Raw genomic sequence first — 18,838 nt, forward strand, 5'->3', positions numbered from 1 at the left:
AGGGAAGGGATCCAGAGAGACCAGGGGTGGCACGTTGCAGAAGCCAGAAGACTAGAGACTTTTAGAAGGAAGGTGACCAGCCAAGACATGCAGAGATGCGGGGCCTGGAAAGTGAAGGGGCCGCAAAGATAAAGGCAGAAGGTTAGGAGTCTGGAAGGTCAAGACCTCCCTAACCAGTCTCAGCTCTTTTTTTTTTTTTTACATCTTTATTGGAGTATAATTGCTTTACAATGGTGTGTTAGTTTCTGTTTTATAACAAAGTGAATCAGCTATACATATACCTATGTTCCCATATCTCTTCCCTCTTGTGTCTCCCTCCCTTAGCTCTTTTCAGGAATAGCTCCCCTAAGTGATTCTTGGCCTCAGAAGCAGCTGGGCCTCGGGCCATGACAGGCCAACCTGCCTTATTGTCTTCACCCACCTTCCTCATTCTCTCCTGCCCCCAAGCACAGCCAGGCTGGCTCTTGCTCCCTCGGCTTTCCTATGTGGAGGTGCAAGTGGCCTCTGGACATCCCTGAAAGGAATTTCCTGTTAACAATCTCCCCTCCTGCGGGCTGGGCAAAGAGTGGATGGATGTGATGACGCCAAGGACTGGATTGGGTGGAAATGGGAAAATGGACAATTTTCACTCTGGGGGAAAGAAATGCACAGTCATTTTTTCAGCTAGCCCCAGTCCTCACATGATTCTGGTAGTAAAATCTTCCACTAGTCACCCAGGTATGTGGTGGGGCTCTGAGACCCACCTGAGGAAGGGGAGAGGCAGACTGCTATTCAGGAGGGAGGGGCTGAGACCTTTCCAGAAAGGGGTCATGATGTGGGACAGTTTTCTTAAATCCTTTCAGAGAAGTATGCAGTGTCTTCAGATTAACAAAGTGAATCACTCAAGGGGCCCGCAGAGGCAGAGCTAGAAAAGAGGGCATGATCAGCTCTGTTCATCGATAGCCTTGAATTGCTATTCAGCACTTATGGTAAAGAACTGGGCTGTGTCACCTGCAAAGCAAAATGCTGAGAGGGGCACAGACTAGGCTCCTTCTCTCCTATACAGCATCTTTGTGTGAAATAGAAAAAGTCATCTCTTCCTTTGGGCCAACGCAGGCCGTTGCCAGGGAGCACAGCTTGGTGAGCAAAGCTCAGGCTAAATCAGATCCCACAACCCCCTCCCCATACCCCACCCCCTGCTCCCCACCCAAGCTGGATGCTCTTGTGCAGTGTCCAACCTGTGCAACCATATGCAACAGCCCCAGAGACAGAGATGAATATGGCAGCGTCTTCAACCTCCAGAAGTTCAAAAACTGGTGGGCAAACACACACATGTAATCAGCCAACTAACAAAAGCAGCCTCTGAGAAATGCTAAAACAGAAGGGCTAATGGTGGCGGGGAGATTCACCCTAATGGGGAAATCTGAGAAGACTTCCTGAGGAGATAGAATTTGAGGCAGGCCTTGAAATGTTGACAGAGAGGGGAGTGGAGAAAGGACGCACAAGATTTCAAGGTGGCTTCTCGGGAGACGGAGTAGATTGTCATGGCTGGAGGAAAGGGGAGCCGAGGGAATGGAAAAGGGTACTGGGGAAGACATAGTGGGAGGTAAGCCTAAGGGCTAAAGTTGTGGAGAGCACTAACTGACTTACTGAGGGATGTGCACTTGGAGAGAGCCAGAGAAGTTTGGGGAATGGGGGTTCCCCGTCCAACCTGGCTATCCTGGGTCTTTCTCAGAAGTGGGGTTGTCCTGTAAGAGAAGTGCCCCAGCTTCCAAAGTGCCCCAGCTGCTCTTTACAAGAGCTGAGGAAGCCCCTGAGCCAGGTGTCGGTGTGACTGCATTATGCAGAGGTGCGGTGTGAAACATCTGTGCAGATTCATCAATGGGTCAGGGAAGGGCTGGAGAATGGCCGTCCAGCTGCATCTATTAGAGGTCATCTCAGACAGCCCTGGCCCTGCTCCAGCGGTGGAGGGGACACTCCTGCTCTCCTTGAGGGCCCTGTGGATGTGTACACCTCACCGGAAGGCCACCTGAAGAAAACATGCCTTTCAAAATCCATAGGATGGAGCCCAGAACCCATGGCATCACCTGGTCCAGGTAGACCTAGTTACTGTGAGAAGGGACTTCCTGTCCCAGAATTCTTCCATCCAGGATGGCTCAGTCCTCCTCACTCTCTGCTCCTACATGAGACAAACAATCATTGGAGAGAAACATCCCATGACCAACCACTTTGTCCTTCTGAAAAGTCTCTTCCTTGAGTTCGCCTACACCCTTGCTTCTCAAAACACCGTCTGCAGACCAGTAGCATTAGCCCTGCCTGGGAGCCTTATGGAAATGCAGTCTTATGCTCCATCCCAGACTTACTCAGCCAGGTCTGCCTTTTTGCGAAACCCTCAGGTGATTTGTGTGTCCGTTGAGGTCTGAGAAGCCTGTCCTAAATGGTTCTTTCCTGCTCTTTGTGTAGCTCTCTGGCAACTCTTTCTCAGTCTCCCTGACCTTGACTCTTACCAATCCCTTTTAATGCTAGGAGATCCTCTGCCCATTACCTCCCCCCTCTGCCCCTCTCCCTGGGTGATCTCGGACACTCCCACTGCTTCACGTACCATCTGCTTCTCAAGGATTCCCTCATCTGTACAACCAGACCACTCTTCTGGGTGCTCGACCCCTAGATCCAAATACCTATGATATGGTGCCATAAACAACCCCTCACATTCCACATGCTCCATATTGAATTCATCTTCTCTCCCTCGGGCCCCCAGGCCCCCTTTCAGGGACTCATCCCAGACTCCTCTCTCACTCTTAGCTCCTAAATTCATTCTACACGCTGGGGGTCCACTTCCTAAACTTTCTGATCGTGCCCCCTAACCCCTCCATCCTCACTGACACCACCTCAGATCCTGATCATCTCTGCCCCAAGATCCACTGCAGGTCTGGCCAACTTAGCAGCACAAATGTCCTCCAAGTGGCAACTCTGCCATCTTGTAGCCACTGGAACACATAGGCTCCTTGGTGGCTGCTGCAGGGGAGGTGAGCCCTGGAAGACCTCACCCCAACACATGCTTCAGCCCCAGACTGACGCCCACGTCACTAAGGCTCACAGCCCATTGATCAGAACTAGTCATGTAGCCTCATCTAACCTTTTCTTTCTTTTTTTTTAAATTGAAGTACAGTTAATTTACAATGTTGTGTTAATTTCTTCTGTACAGCAAGGTGATTCAGTTATACGTCTATATACTCTTCTTTTATATTCTTTTCCATTATGGGGAGTCATAGGATACTGAATATAGTTCTCTGTGCTCTACAGGAGGACCTTGTTGTTTATCCATTCCATTTACAATAGCTTACAGCTGCTAACCCCAACCTCCCAGTCCATCCCTCCCCAAACCCCTCCCCCTTGGCAACCCCAAGTCTGTTAGCCCCATCTAACTTCAGGGGGTGCTGAGGGAGGGTGAACCTGCTGGGCCGTAGCCTGGAATAGGTGAGCATTGGGCATAGGTGAGCACTAGAAACCTCTACCAACCATCTTCCTCCTCTGCTCTGTCTTCTCCTTAGCCCTTATCATCATCTGACATAGTGTGTATTTGCCCATTTACGGATTTTTGTCCTGCTTCCCCCGCTCCTGCTAAAGAATGTAAGCACTCTGAGGGCAGATCATGTGTTTGGTTCATTGCTGTATTCCCAGTACCTAGAACAGGGGTTGGCACGTAGTAAGCACTCGATACATATTTGATGAATGTTACTAATAAAATGAATAAATAAAGGGCTAGATGGTGTGTGTGTGGGGGGGCCAGCAGTGGGGGAGGGGAGTGATGTGAGAGGAATGTGAAAACTAAGAAGGGGTAATATCACAAAAGGCATTATAAGCCAGATAAAGAAGCTTTTGCTTTATCCTGTAGAGTGTAGAGAACCATGGGGTGGGGGGTGGTTTAAAAGGGGAGAGATGTTCTGGAAGATCACTTGGGATGCAGTTTGGAGGATGGATTGGAAGGGGTCACGCAGGAGGCAGGGAGACCAGCTGGGGAACAACGGATGGTGGTTTAGATTAGATGGTGGGATTCCTGAAGGAGGAGAAACAAGGCTCTGAGGGCGTGAATGTGGGGCTTGAGAGGAGGAGAGGATGGCTTTAAAGGGTTTGGCTGGAGTTACTAAAAGGTTAAAAGGAGGGAGTTCCCTTTGTTCATTCTCAAGCCAGGAGGACTGAGGGGTGGAGGAGACCTGCGGGGAGGGTGGTAACAAGGAATTTGTTTGAGACACAGGAACTTTGATCTGGTCGACGTGCCCAGGCCTCGCTAAATGGCACGCGACTCCACACTTAGATGATTCATTTCCTCGCCACTGAAATTTTGCCCACCCTGTTTCCTGCCCTTGAAGAATGTTCCCTCCCTGTCTGTCAACCACTCCTAGCTCTGACCTCAGAGAATAAATCAGAAAGAACCCTGAGAATATGGGCTCTCTGGCTGAGAGCTGCCACCTGCCCTGAGAGCACAGACCTGCTCCCCTGTGTTGAGGGCTCAGGGCAGAGGGGAGGCATCAGCTGGGCCCCTTGCGGATCAGGATGGGTGGATGGACAGCCTCCATGCAAGGGCCAAGGCAGCCATCCTGTTCAAAGGCAGGCACGGCCACCAGCTCTTGTCAGCATAGTTACTTCTCGGTGAAATGCACTTCTCCCCACTGTGGCTGCTGCCTCTCCCCCCTCCCTGGGTTCTGGTCCCCAGTCTTGGCCAAAAACAGTGCCCCTGTCAGTCCTGTTCTTGGCCTGGCCCTGCTCCTTGTGCTGACTTCCCTCCCACATGCCAGCCTTTTCCAAAGTTGTCCAGGATTGAAAGTGATCCCCCCGCGCCATCACTCAGGGCAAAAGACAGAAGCCCTTGTGCCGTCTCTCTCTCTCTCCTTGAGGGAAAGAGGTGGGCTTACTTAATCCAGTCCACAGGAAGTCCTCCTCAGCCACCTCTGGAAACAGCGTACTAGGGACCAGTGTGGGACCACTGTTACAGCTACAGCCTGACTCCAGTGGTCTCTAGGCTGGTAATTTTCTGCATAGTTAGCTGCTCTCCTGCTCCCACCTGCTGCACTGGAGGTGATTGAATATCACCTCATGCATTAACCATGCACAGAAGAGGGCTGCCAGAGCTCCGTTACCCACCTGCCCACCTGTGGCCCCCATCCCTCCGTCACAGGCCATCTGGATTGACACCTTGATTGATTACAAGGGTTCCATCGTGTGTGGAGCAGCTGCAGCCTTACCTGGTGGGACAGGGAGGGCTGCGTTGTAGCCAGCCCATCCGTCTATGCTGAGTGTCCCCTCCTGTGGGACCTGGGCACCTCTCTCTGACATATTCCTCAGAGCCCTTGTTTTGTAGGCGCCTGTCTCCTGCTAAGACAGCGTCTGCCAACCCACCATCTGCTCCACATCCTATAGAAGGGGCTTTGGCAAAAAGAGTCCGAATTCAGCAGTTTTGATAAACCCCCAGAGAAGATCACCCCTGTGCCATTTCCAAGAAATACCCACACCAACTTGTGAATTACAAAACCCAGCCACAAAATAAAGGGTTGGTAGTTTGCAGAGAAGTGGACACAGCCAGGAAAGAGAAGAGAGGTGCTGCTGATGAATGCCTCCTCTTTCCAAATATTGGTGGGTAAAGAAGAAATGGCCAGCCACTGGATTCAAAGCCTTTGGAGGAAGAAGGAAATAATGCAAGAGTTTGATTTTGGGTTGCAGTACAGAGCACTGTTGCTGTAAAAGCTCAGCAGGAGGGGAATAAGAGGAGGGAGGCTAATATTTGTTGAGTTCCCGGCACGTGTCAGACGTTGTGCGGGCAATTTCGTGGACGTTACCTCGCTGAGTCTTTACCACAGCAATGTGAGACAGGTATTTCTGCACTCATCCCTCAGGGGAGGCAGCAAGTTCAGAGAGCTGACACAGCCTGCCCACCATCTCACAGCTCACATGGCAAAGCGGTGATTCAAGTCAAGCTGTCTCATGCTGAAGTTCATCCTCTCTCTGCTGTACCACGTGTTCTCCCCAGCACATTCCAGGAAAGTGGGAAACCAGAAAGGATCTTAACTCATATTAAAGCAAAATCAGAACAAGAAACTTGAGAGCAAGTGTCATTGAATACAATTAGTTTGAATAATCTATATTTAAGGGTCCCATGAGGCATCCATCAAGAGGGAAAAGTAATTGTGCTTTCAGATACCATCTGCCGTTCTCTGAACATTTTGGCTCTGAGAATCTCTGTACCCCTCCCCTCCTTGCCCCCTGACCCCCTCATCAGCTGAGTTGCCTACCTTCCACCAGTATGCTGAATGAAATGCCCAGCATGGCCTCACAATTGCTTTCAGAGCAGCTGTATGGCTGTCTTAGTCTGCTTGGGCTGCTGTCACAAAGCATCACAGATGGGGTAGCTTATGAACAACGGAAGTTTATTTCTCACAGTTCTGGAGGCTGGAGCATAAGATCAGAGTACAAGCATGGTTGGATTCTGGCGAGGACCCTCTTCTCATTGTATCCTCATATGGCAGAAAGAGGGCGAGAGAACTCTCTGGGATCTCTTTTATAAGGGCACTAATCCTATTCATGAGGGCTCCACCCTCATCACCTAATCACCTCCTGAAGGCCCCACCTCCTAATTACACTGAGGGTTAGGATTTCAACACAGAAATTTTGGGGGGACACAAGCATTCAGTCCATTGTAATGGTCATTGCTAATCTTAACCATAATAGTTGTAATTTTTCAAAACAGTGGAATTGAAAGTAAGGGTTTAAAACAGCTCTGGGCACAAGGTCCCCCAAACCATTTCCTGCTCACCCTTCCTACGTCCAAATTTTTGTAAGGAGGCCTGGGGATCTTAAAGTTGAGTGCTAAGGTCATGAGGCAAGGGGCCAGCGGCACTGTCTGGTAGAACTTGATGTGACACTGGAAATGTCCTTTATCTGTGCTGTCCAATATGGTGGCCACTAGCCACACATGGCTATTGAGTGCTGGAAATGTGGCTAGTGTGACTGAGGAAATGTACTTTCATTTAATTTTAATGAATTGAAATTTGAAACTTAAATAGCCACATGTGACTAGTGGCTCCCAGATTGGATGGTACAAGAGAGGAAACTAACCTAAAAGTTGGGAAAATTCTAGAACATAGGCCTTGTCTGTAGGGGGCCAGCCTTGATCAGGTACCACTTTGGGAGGTTGCTAAGCAGCTCTGAGCATCTGAGGCACAGAAGGATAATTCTAAAGGAAGGAGGATGGCTGAGGAGGGTATGAAGACAGCCTTGCCAGTTCAAGTTTGTCCAGAAACAGCCCTGTTCATTCACCATTTGGAATTTGACCAGGTAGATGTGGCTCCAGGGTGTGCAACTGAGCTCCAAGCTTTACACAAGCTCTGGGAGGCACACTGCTGTGCAGGAGGCCATGTGACTTGACACTGACTCTTCTTTGATTTCAGGCCCATTCTGTCCATGCCATTTGATTCCACAAGCTGGAAGAATTGCTGCTCTCTCCATTGTTTCCCTAGATCCCTGTAAGTACCTCCTGGAGAGTACCCACTCTGATTTCAGCCTTCTTTCTTTTCTCCTTCCTCCCTCCCTCCATCCCTTCCTTCCTTCCTTCCTTCCCTTCTTCGGTAAAAAAAATTTTTGATACAGTGAAACAGAACTGATTGACAGGTCCTAAATTTTGCCCTGGGGGTCCCCTTATCCTAGCAACTGCCTCTCTCAATTAATGTGTCTGTCAGCTTTGCCTGAGGCTTGTGATTGCAATTCTAGAGGCCACTTTTTGTGTTTTTCTTAGACCCATATAGGTTGTGATCGGCAGAGCATCTCAGACATCACGTGTCCAGATCCCTTGTTATATATGAAAGGACAGATGCTCAGAGAGCGGGGAGACTCACCCCAGGCCTTTCCATGAACTTTTTGGTGGAAGAGGAGGGATTAGAAACTGTGCATGACATGCCGCGGCCTCCTTATCCAGGAACCGCTCATCCTCCCTGCCTAGGATAAATCTTCGGTTTTGCCAGCTCCTTGTGTGCTTCCACTGTCTCTAGTTTCCTCCAAAAGGTATTCCTCTCCCTGTCTGCAGGGATGCAGCTCAAATCCTTAGAACTTCTAACACAGTATTCTCCCTTTATCCAACCTCCCAGGCTCCAGTGGAAGTTAGGCCACAGAAGAATCACTTTCCTCCACTGGGCTCTATTCAGAGCTTTCTTTCTCTCCAACACTGATAATCTAGGATAATCTGGGACAGCCTTCTCAAACTGTAATGTGCATACAAATCCCCCTGGGGTCTGGTTCAATTGCAAATGTAGACTTAGTACGTCTGGCATGAGGCTTGAGACTCTGCATTCCTAACAAGATCCCAGGTGATGCTGAAGCTGCCGGTCCATGGACCGCACTTTGAGTAGCGAGGCCCTAGACTCATGTTTTGGTCCTGGAGGGCTAGAGCTGAAAGAGACTTCTTGTAGAAGTGCTCTCCAGAGAAACTTGTAAGATGGTGTAGGATGAGGCAGGGGAAGAAGCTAAGCACAGAGGTTGAACCCTAACCTCAGCCTGATCCCAAGGGCAGCTCTGGAACATAAGTGACCCCACAAAGTTTTTCTGCCCTGAGGCAAGGGAGCCAGGTTTTTACACGGAGTATCAGTCAGTCATTGACTGTGGGCTGCCCTTGGGAGAAGGACATAACCTCCCTGGATAACCTCCCAGGCGTTTTCAGGGTTGGCAGCTCCCATCTGGTCAAGGGCAGGTCTCCACAGAAGTACACAGCTGTGAGCCATCAGTATCAGACTCACAGCAGTGGGAGGTTGGGTCCTCCCACAGTATGGGGGAGCTGGGCTAACAGTCTACCACAGAGGCCTAAAGCTCTTCCAAGCCAAAGGCGCATCCCACTTACTTTCATATTAGAGATTTTATCTTTGAAAACTGTGTATATGTACATAGAAAAAGAGAACTAGAAATATATACACAAGCTGTTCAGAAGAGTGATCTCAAGTCAACTTCCTTGTCTTTTTCTGCATCTTTCAAACTTGCTACAGTGAACATGCACTAATATAAAGCAGCAAAGTAAACCACTGATACCCCAGCTCAGGATCTTAGAAAACATTTTTATTTAATAACTATTTATTGAGTGCCGATTATTCCCATTTACACTGCTGTGATCCTGATCAATGTTTATAATGGGATAGTAATGACAGGGCACAAGTCTGAAATGCAGTTTGTGGCAAAGAGAAATTATAGACTATTCAGTACAGTTTTAAGTTTGAAATTATTTTTCCAATCCTCTGAAATTTGCTCATCTGCATAGCAAATGCCCTGTAACTGGAACAGCCTGTCCATGAGGTTTAGCATTGCAAACTCTTGCTCCCCTCAGGTCTTGGCCAAAGGGCAAACAGAACTCGGACCTCCCGACTCCTGCTGGTTCTCAAAGACCACGCAGCCTGTCTGTGTGCCATGAGCTATTTTCATTTCGACAGTCTTCCTCCTTTTTTTTGCGCTGCCTAATTAAGCAATCAAGTTAATTGAGATTAATGGCTGGCTATTTAATAGGGATTAATAACTTGCAAAAACTCCCTTGGGTTTGGAACCCAGCTCAGAGCAGCAGAAATGCTCCTTGGGAAAGCTGGAGACGCAGCCCTCGGGCCTCTCTTCTCACTTCTCCCTGCTCAGGCCTTCTGGAGGCAGCGGGATGCTGAGGGCAAGGAGGTGGGGAAGGAAAAGCTGCCATATTAGCCTGGACTTCAGTGCTGCTCTCTGAGCTGCAAGACCCTACAGCTCCTGCCCACACCACAGCCAGCACCCTCTGCTGAGCAAGATGCAATCCCCCCATGTCCAGGGGCTGGGTCCCCAGCTTGTGAGTGTGCCCCAGTGGCCTGGGCTCCTGATGAGTGCTAAGGAACCTCCAAGTCCTGACTGCTTCTGGGTCTCATGGTCTCAACCCTGGTTCATTTGTTTGCTTGTTTGTTTTTATTGCAGTATAGCTGATATACAATTTTGTGTTAGTTTCTGGTGTAGAGCAAAGTGATTCAGTTTATATATATATATATATATATATATATATATATATATATATATATATATACTTTTTCAGATTCTTTTCCATTATAGTTTATTACAAGATATTGAATATAGTTCCTTGTACTATACAGTAGGACCTTGTTGTTTATCTATTTTATCGATATATACAGTAGTATATATCTGCTAATCCCAAACTCCCAATTTATCCCTCCCCTGTCCTTCTCCCCTTTGGTAGCCATAAGTTTGTTTTCTATGTCTGTAAGTCTATTTCTGTTTTGTAAATGAGTTCATTTGGTATCATGAAGTTCGTTTGGTATCATGAGTTTGTTGGTATCATTTTTTTAGATTCCACATATAAGTGATATCATATGACATTTGTCTTTCTCTGTCCGACTTACTTCACTTAGCATGATAATCTCTAGGTCTGTCCATATTGCTGCAAATGGCATTATTTCATTCTTTTTTATGGCTGAGTAGTATTCCATTGTATATATGTACCACATCTTCTTTATCCATTCATCTGTGGATGGACACTTAGGTGCTTCCATATCTTGGCTATTGTAAATAGTGCTGCTATAAACATTGGGGTACATATATCTTTTTGAATTATAGTTTTCTCCAGATATATGCCCAGGAGTGGGATTGCTAGATCATATGGCAACTCTAATTTTAGTCTTTTAAGAAACCTCCATACTGTTTTCCATAGTGGCTGCACCAATTTACATTCCCACCAACAGTGTAGGAGGGTTCCGTTTTCTCCACACCCTCTCCAGCATTTGTTATTTGTAGACTTGTTGATGATGGCCATTCTGACTGGTGTGAGGTGATACCTCACTATAGTTTTGATTTGCATTTCTCTCATAATTAGCAATGTTGAGCATCTTTTTGTGTGCCTGTTGGGCAATCTGTGTGTCTTCTTTGGAGAAATGTCTATTTAGGTCTTCTGCCCATTTTTGGATTGGTTTGTTTGGTTTTTTTGTTATTGAGTTGTATGAGCTATTTGTATATTTTGGAAATTAAGCCCTTGTCGGCCACATTGTTTGCAAATATTTTCTCCCATTCCATAGTTAGTCTTTTCGTTTTATTTATGGTTTCCTTTGCTGTGAAAAAGCTTATAAGTTTGATTAGGTCCCATTTGTTTATTTTTGCTTTTATTTCTACTTGTGCCTTGGGAGATAAACCTAAGAAAACATTGCTACAATTTATGTCAGAGAATGTTTTGCCTATGTTTTCTTTTAGAAGTTTCATGGTGTCATGTCTTATATTTAAGTCTTTAAGTCATTTTGAGTTTATTTTTGTGAATGGTGTGAGTGTTCTAACTTCACTGATTTACATGCGGCTGACCAGCTTTGGGGGGGAGCTTTTTAAAAGTGCTGATGCTCTAGTCATACCCTAGGCATTTGGATTTAATTGGTCTTGCAACTGGGGGGCCATTTCGGTAAAAGTTTCTCGGGTGAGTCTAATGTGCAGACATTGATAGTGAGATCAAGGAGTGTTTGTAAGCAGGTTGGCGTGGAAGAAAGAAAGAAATTGAACCACAGCCAGGGATAAACCACGGACACCAGGGCGTCATCATATTGAGGGGAAACACGGCAATCAGAGCAGGACGGGAGACACACCAAAGGCAGCTGCCCCTCTCTCTCATCTGGCAGCTGTGGAAGGATTCTGGTTGTTTCTTCTTATCCTCAGTGGAAAAAGAATCAGTGACATGGATTTTTCTGTCCTGTTTTATCTGGACTGATCCCCTTGGCTCACTCAGCAGAGGCCTCAGAGAGGTGGGACCTCTTATCTCCCATAAACTGCAGCCAGCCGGCATGCTTTGACTGTAGGGAAGGCTGCTCCAGCTGCCACCTGCCGCCCCTCCCCAGATGGACAGACTCTGTCCCCTCCCGTCCCACAGTCACTTAGCCTGCAGGTCTGACATGGCCATAGGAGCCAGACTCCAGGGGGTACACAGGCCTGCCGGCCAGATGATGATTCCAGTGTTACAAGACCCCCTTCTCCCTCCTTCTAAACATCAAAGGCTTCACAAAACATAATTGTGTGGCTCTGGGGCGGAGACCTTTGGAAAGAGGTAGGAGGCTGTGCCTATCGAATTAAGTGGACCTTGAGTGGACTGAGAATGCTAAATTGATTGTTGCTGGGAGAAGCCAAGAACCATCCACCTTGAGGGGTAAAGGGGAGTAGATAGAGAGACGCTCCCTGAGAGCCTGGGGGTGTTTTGAGATGGGACAATGAGAGACCTTGGAGCATCCACTCTACTCTCACAAGGTGGGTGGGAGCAGATGTGTGCGAGCCCAGGATTCTAAACGTTTGGTTATGCTTCTTGGATATATTGTTACAATCCCCTTAGATGTTTTTCAAGAGAAAACAGAAACAACTTAAATTGCTTTTCATTTATATTTGGATGTAGGGCCATTGTTATTTCTGAATGCAACACCTCATGAATGAAAGCTAAAGCTTAAACCGAGAGTCCCGAGTTTATTCTGGGACACAAATATCTGCCAGGTGCAGGTGAGGATTGAATTGACGACACAGCAAACGCCCAGCAGCACAGTGCCTGGCACAAAACGGACAGGTCCCTGCTAAGTGCTGGATCCCACTACACCCTCCCACATCCATCCTTCCCTAAGCTGATCCCAGAGAACCGTGTGTTAGCCTAACTGCATGACACAGGCTGTGTCTCTCTAAGGGGTGACCAGAGGTTTTGTGGGCTCCTAGGAAATGGCTTAAGGACAGTCGTGACCCGGTGGCAGGGGTATACTCACACACAGGCAACACTGCAGGGTGAGGCTTACGGACAGTTTACTCTGGGTACCAATATTCCCTGGCAAGGTGAGACCCCGGATGGCTTCCTCTGAGATGTGGTCACCCAGGTGACCTCTGTAGCCGCCATCCGTCTGCCCACACCCTGTCCCTGTCCCTGGCTCGCTCTGGCTCCCCTTTCAGGCCGGGCTCTGGCTGAGCCTGCAGAGGCTGTGGTGGAAGCGGCGAGTTGCCGTTGGACATTCCAAGATCAGTGTCTGTAATTTGGCCTGGAGAGAGTGGCCACCCAGATGCAGGCAGTTTTGACTTTGATGAGAGCAGAATTATAAAGAATCATACAGAGAGCCTATGATTTGGGCTGAAACCCTGCCAAGGCAGTCGGGTCCCAGCCCTGGGTCTTTCTGAAAAGAAATACTTGAGAAGTAAAAATCCTTAACCCCAGCTGGCAGCAGCCTGTGGGACTGAGCCCTGCTGAGCATCCCAGCCCCACCCCCACCCATGCCCCGGCACCCATGTTAGCCTTCCTCAGCTCCTCATACCGGCAGCACTCCTCCCCCTCGCAGCCCTTGCTGCACGGCGCCCATTCTGCCTGGAAGTCACCCCTCCCGGCAGTCACCATGCACCTGGCCTGGCACTGCTCCAGGGAAGGCCCCCGGACCTCCACCCTCCAGAAGAGTTTGGGAGCCCCACTGCCCTTGCTCACAGCACCCCACACCCCTTCACTGCACTCACCACCTGATCAGTGACATCACCACGGGTGATTACTAACCCTCTTCTCCGCTGTCAGACTGAATGGTCCATGAAGACAGCGACCATAGCTGTCATGCTCAGCCCTGTGTCCAAGAGCTGGTCCAGGGCACCTTTGCTAAGTAGACGAATGAATAACAATGAGCTGGCTTGTCAATGGGACATTTTATGTTACATGAAGAGTGCATCACACAGTCCAAAGACAGGGATCGAGGTGGAAAACCTCCTTCTACCAGAGGAGAATCCAGATTTTGTGAATCCTGAAACTTATATAATTTGGGAGCCCCTCTGAAGAAAGATAAAGTTGACAAAAACACGATGTGGGAGTGTGAGTGGGGACCACGCCCAGGACTTGTCAGCGAGGAACTCTACAGCCTCACTAGCTTCCTAGTAAATCCACCCGCTCTGGCTCTAAGTGAGGATGGCCAGTGTGAGTTCCAGAATACCTGTGCTGATGCACAGCTTTGGGGTGTAAGGTGCAGGCCTCCCTCCTCAATGAACCCTCTGCTCTCGCCCCTCCCTTTCCTGAGCCTCAGTCCTGTTGGTTAATTTGGGTGCTGAGAGGTTAGAGGTGCTGGGGCGAAGAACAAAAACACGTAAAGAGTCATTTCAGGGCGCTCTCCGTGCCCCTCGCAACCTCATCTACATAAAGTCACTGCTGCCTTGAATCCTTTTAGCAGGAGCAGAGGTCCTCTGCCCAGCCCTTCAGGGCCATCTCAGTGCTTACCAGAGACTCAAGAACAACCCTCCACAGCGCTCTCTCCTCTCCTGTGCTCTGTGCTCCACATCCTAGCCACCTGGGCCCCTCTGAGTCTGCAGCTTTGTTTTCTCAATTCGGGGAGACTGCTGCTCTGTGCATGCCCTCGCCGCTCTGTGGCCTGGAAGCTCTCCAGACAGTGAGCTGGGACTCCCTTCTCTCAGGGATCACTGTCCCGAGCTGTTGTTACCAAACCAAACTGGGGTCCGCTTGCCCACATGCAGTAAAGCCAGTCTGCTGACACCGGGTTGTGGCGAAGGACAGTGCAGCGTTTATTGCACATGCCAAGCAAGGAGTCCCGGGCAGCTAGTGCTTAAAAGTCCTGAACTCCCTGAAGGCTTTCAGAGAAAGGTTTATAAGGACAGGGTGAAGGAAGGGGGTTGTGGGGTTTGTGATCAGCTCGTGGACCTTCTTCTGATTGGTTAGTGGTGAGGTAATTGGGAGTCAGCATCATCAACCTTCTGGTTCCAACAGGTCTGGGGTCTACGTGCTTTTGGACAGCAGACAGTTAACTTCTTGGCAAAACAGCTCAAAGGATGTGGCTCAGGATATTATCTACAGTCCTTGAGGAGGAACTAAAGGTCCTTGACTTTGTTTTATGGCTAAAGTATTATTATTTTGGCTTGCTTGACTGTTTTCCTTTCTTTCCACATTTTCTCAATTCTCTGATTAAATTTATTCTTTGGCTAAAGTTTTTCTACAGACAAGAGGCAGGTGAAGGACATGGGGGGGGGGTCTATTCTGGGAAGGCCTCATAGGGTCCTGCTTGGTTACACTGTCTGTTGTCCAGTATCTGAAGACCATTATTTCCCATATTTTGTCTGGCTTTTTTTTTTTAAGTTGTTTAAAGTGAGAGAATAAATTCAGTTCCTGTTGCTCTAGTTTGGCCAATAGTGAAAATCCACTTCAGCCAGCTTCAGGAATCTGTGTTCCAGATACAAGTGTAAAGAACTGGAGTTTGTACATCAGTCATTCTGAGCAGGGTCCCACAAAAAAGTGGCTAGTTCAGCTTGCAACTCAAAAAGCGGCACAAATGTTTGTCCTGTAGATGTTCACTTGGGTACACAGCAGCGTACATCCCATTTCATCACCCAGAATATTAAAAAGACACCTCCTCAAGGGCTGAGATTTAATATAATTAATAGTTGGACTGCTTCATCAAGGACATGTCTAACTGTAACTGGCATTTTCTTTCTTTTTATCTTTGTGTTAATCCCAAATTCCTAATTTAGCCCTCCACCCCCATTTCCCCTTTGGTAACCTTAAGATTGTTTTCTACATCTGTATGGCATTTTCTTTCTTTTTTTCCTTTTCTTTCTGATGAAGATGATGACTGGTTCACGCCCAGGTGCCCACCTTCACACCCGCCTCTGCTTTTGCACCAGCAGTGCAAGTGTTGTGCAGCCGTGGTATCACCATGAAAACTGTCTGGGCCTCTCAGACCCCCTGAAAGAGTCTCAGGGATCCCTGAGGGTCTGCAGGACATTCTGTGAGAACTGCTGAGTTGGGGGACCCCAAGTAACCCCAAACCATGGGCTTGTTGGGCCTCGGACTCCCCAGAGAAGCAGCCTTGCCGTGGATGCATTACAGCTTTCCTAGTCTGTTTCTCATTTTCAAAAATGAGTTTCCCCCCAGTGTGAGCTTGGTGGTGTTTCTGTCCTCCCTGCTCTCTTTTCTGCCTCTGGAGCCAGGACTCTGGAGTCAGCTGCGGTCACCCTCCCAGAGCAGGAAGATTCCAGCAACTGTTCACGAATTCAGCTCATGCCGACTGAGTGGGCTAATGGAGATACTAATGACAGCCGACACTTCTTGATTCCTTATTCTATGCTGAGAAGTTGCAAACATTACATCACACGCTCTGGAGTTTTCTTGACATGCTGCAGTCTGAGCCCATCAAGTCCCTACTGAGGCAGGTCCTGTCCCTGGGAAAACAGTCCAGAAATCACCCCTTTCTTTCATGCTGTGCCTGACAGTTGTGTGGGTGTGTGTTTATCTTTGTTACATTTTTTTAAAATTACAAAGTAAATCTTTCTAGAAGGTAACAAATGAATTTATTTTCTTCTCCGCATTTTAATTTCCTCTCTGAATTTATTCAATGGCAAGGAAAATGATAAAAATTTTGTCAAGTGTGTTCTCAGAGCTGGTAGCTATTTGCCCCACTCTTTTATTTTTTTTTTAAACATCTTTCTTGGGGTATAATTGCTTTACAATGGTGTGTTAGTTTCTGCTTTATAACAAAGTGAATCAGTTATACATATACATATGTTCCCATATCTCTTCCCTCTTGCGTCTCCCTCCCTCCCACCCTCCCTATCCCACCCCTCCAGGCGGTCACAAAGCACCTAGCTGATCTCCCTGTGCTATGCGGCTGCGTCCCACTAGCTATCTACCTTACGTTTGGTAGTGTATATATGTCCATGCCTCTCTCTCGCTTTGTCACAGCTCACCCTTCCCCCTCCCCATATCCTCAAGTCCGTTCTCCAGTAGGTCTGTGTCTTTATTCCTGTCTTATCCCCAGGTTCTTCATTACATTTTTTTTTCTTAAATTCCACATATATGTGTTAGCATACGGTATTTGTCTTTCTCTTTCTGACTTACTTCACTCTGTATGACAGACTCTAGGTCTATCCACCTCATTACAAATAGCTCAATTTTGTTTCTTTTTATGGCTGAGTAATATTCCATTGTATATATGTGCCACATCTTCTTTATCCATTCATCCGATGATGGGCACTTAGGTTGTCTCCATCTCCAGGCTATTGTAAATAGAGCTGCAATGAACATTTTGGTACATGACTCTTTTTGAATTATGGTTTTCTTAGGGTATATGCCCAGTAGTGGGATTGCTGGGTCATATGGTAGTTCTATTTATAGTTTTTTAAGGAACCTCCATACTGTTCTCCATAGTGGCTGTACCAATTCACATTCCCACCAGCAGTGCAGGAGTGTTCCCTTTTCTACACACCCTCTCCAGCATTTATTGTTTCTAGATTTTTTGATGATGGCCATTCTGACTGGTGTGAGGTGATATCTCATTGTAGTTTTGATTTGCATTTCTCTAATGATTAATGATGTTGAGGAATCTTTCATGTGTTTGTTGGCAGTCTGTATATCTTCTTTGGAGAAATGTCTATTTAGTTTTTCTGCCCATTTTTGGATTGGGTTGTTTGTTTTTTTGTTATTGAGCTGCATGAGCTGCTTGTAAATTTTTGCCCCACTCTTTTTGAGGAAAGAATGATCATATGTGACCTTTTACATGCATCAGATCTTCGCTGGAGTGGAGCCATGTGTATAATGAATGAATGAATCCAGACTCTCGTTTAATTAGTGCCCCAGAAGCTAATAAAAGTGCCTGAAAAGAGCCCTCTTCAAAGCTGAGGGGAGAGGGCAGTGGGGGGCAGGACAAGAAGGTTTTCAGATGTGAAAGGACCTGGGAGTACAGGAACAACATTGGAAAGCCAGATTGGGTTCCTTATCAACCTTTTCTTCTCCTCAATTCTGGACTACTTTTCCTGTACTTTTTCATTCCTTAGTCACATGGATATTCCCGGGAGCCATGGGAAGGAAAAGCACTACCCCAGCCTCTGTGCTGAGGCTTGTGTGACACCACGGCTAAGAGAGTGGGTGCTTGAGTCAAGGAGACCTAGATTCAAATCCGGCGTCTGCCCCTCTTCACTGAGTGCCCTTGAGGAAGTTATTTAACCTCTCTGAGCCTCAATTCCTCACCTATAAAAGGCAAAATAATAATAGTACCTAGCTCACTGGGCTGTTGTGAGAGTTACATATAATTTAGGGAAAGTGCAGACTGTAGTGCCTACACACTAAACCAGGGACCAAGGTATTACTCTTGTTGCTCATAACGATATCAAGCTCCTGGTAATTCTCCAGAACAGTGGTTGGCAAATTACTGCTGCAAGCCAAATCTGGCCTTTGGCCTGTTTTTGTATGGCCTATGAGCTAAGAATGGTTTTTACATGTTAAAAGGGTTATTATAAAAGGAAGGAGGGGGCTTCCCTGGTGGCACAGTGGTTGAGGGTCTGCCTGCCGATGCAGGGGACACGGGTTCGTGCCCCGGTCCGGGAAGATCCCACGTGCCGCGGAGTGGCTGGGCCCGTGAGCCATGGCCGCTGAGCCTGCGCGTCCAGAGCCTGTGCTCCGCAGCGGGAGAGGCCACAACAGCGAGAGGCCCGCGTAATGCAAAAAAAAAAAAAAAAAAAAGCAGGCGGAAGAGGAGAAGGAAAGACGGTACTGAACATCTAGCCCATTATGGAGGAAATTTGCCACCCCCTGCTCTAGAAGCCCAAAGGAGGAGCTCATTTTCAGATTAGTGACAGCCCCGCCACCAGTATCCTCTCAAATGACCCCAAATGTAATGTTTCCACCTAAGAATGGAGAATTAAGCTAGACCTGGGCACCTGCCCTGGGGAGCTCTCCCCAGATTCCTCAGGTCTGGGTTGTCTTTTCCTTCTTCGAACTTCACCTTGTGCTATTCTGGGCACCTTCTCCTGTCCCCCCAAACAGGCATTCAGCTCCCTGAGGCCAGGGACCATCTCTTAGACCTCTGTGTCCATGCAACCCCTTGTAGCA

The 18,838-nt window shown here is 47.8% G+C and overlaps 1 long non-coding RNA gene across 1 annotated transcript in view; it reads left to right on the forward strand.

Annotated features, from left to right (window-relative positions):
- LOC109552710 (uncharacterized) overlaps nucleotides 1–18,838 on the forward strand; it is a 122,228-nt gene that overhangs the window by 55,290 nt on the left and 48,100 nt on the right. The window contains exon 4 of the long non-coding RNA XR_002179626.3: nucleotides 7,422–7,496. This is a non-coding gene — a long non-coding RNA (uncharacterized lncRNA). The remainder of the gene's footprint in view (nucleotides 1–7,421; nucleotides 7,497–18,838) is intronic.

The sequence above is a fragment of the Tursiops truncatus genome, chromosome 2 (genome assembly GCF_011762595.2).
Source record: "Tursiops truncatus isolate mTurTru1 chromosome 2, mTurTru1.mat.Y, whole genome shotgun sequence".
In the NCBI taxonomy this organism is placed as follows: domain Eukaryota; kingdom Metazoa; phylum Chordata; class Mammalia; order Artiodactyla; family Delphinidae; genus Tursiops; species Tursiops truncatus.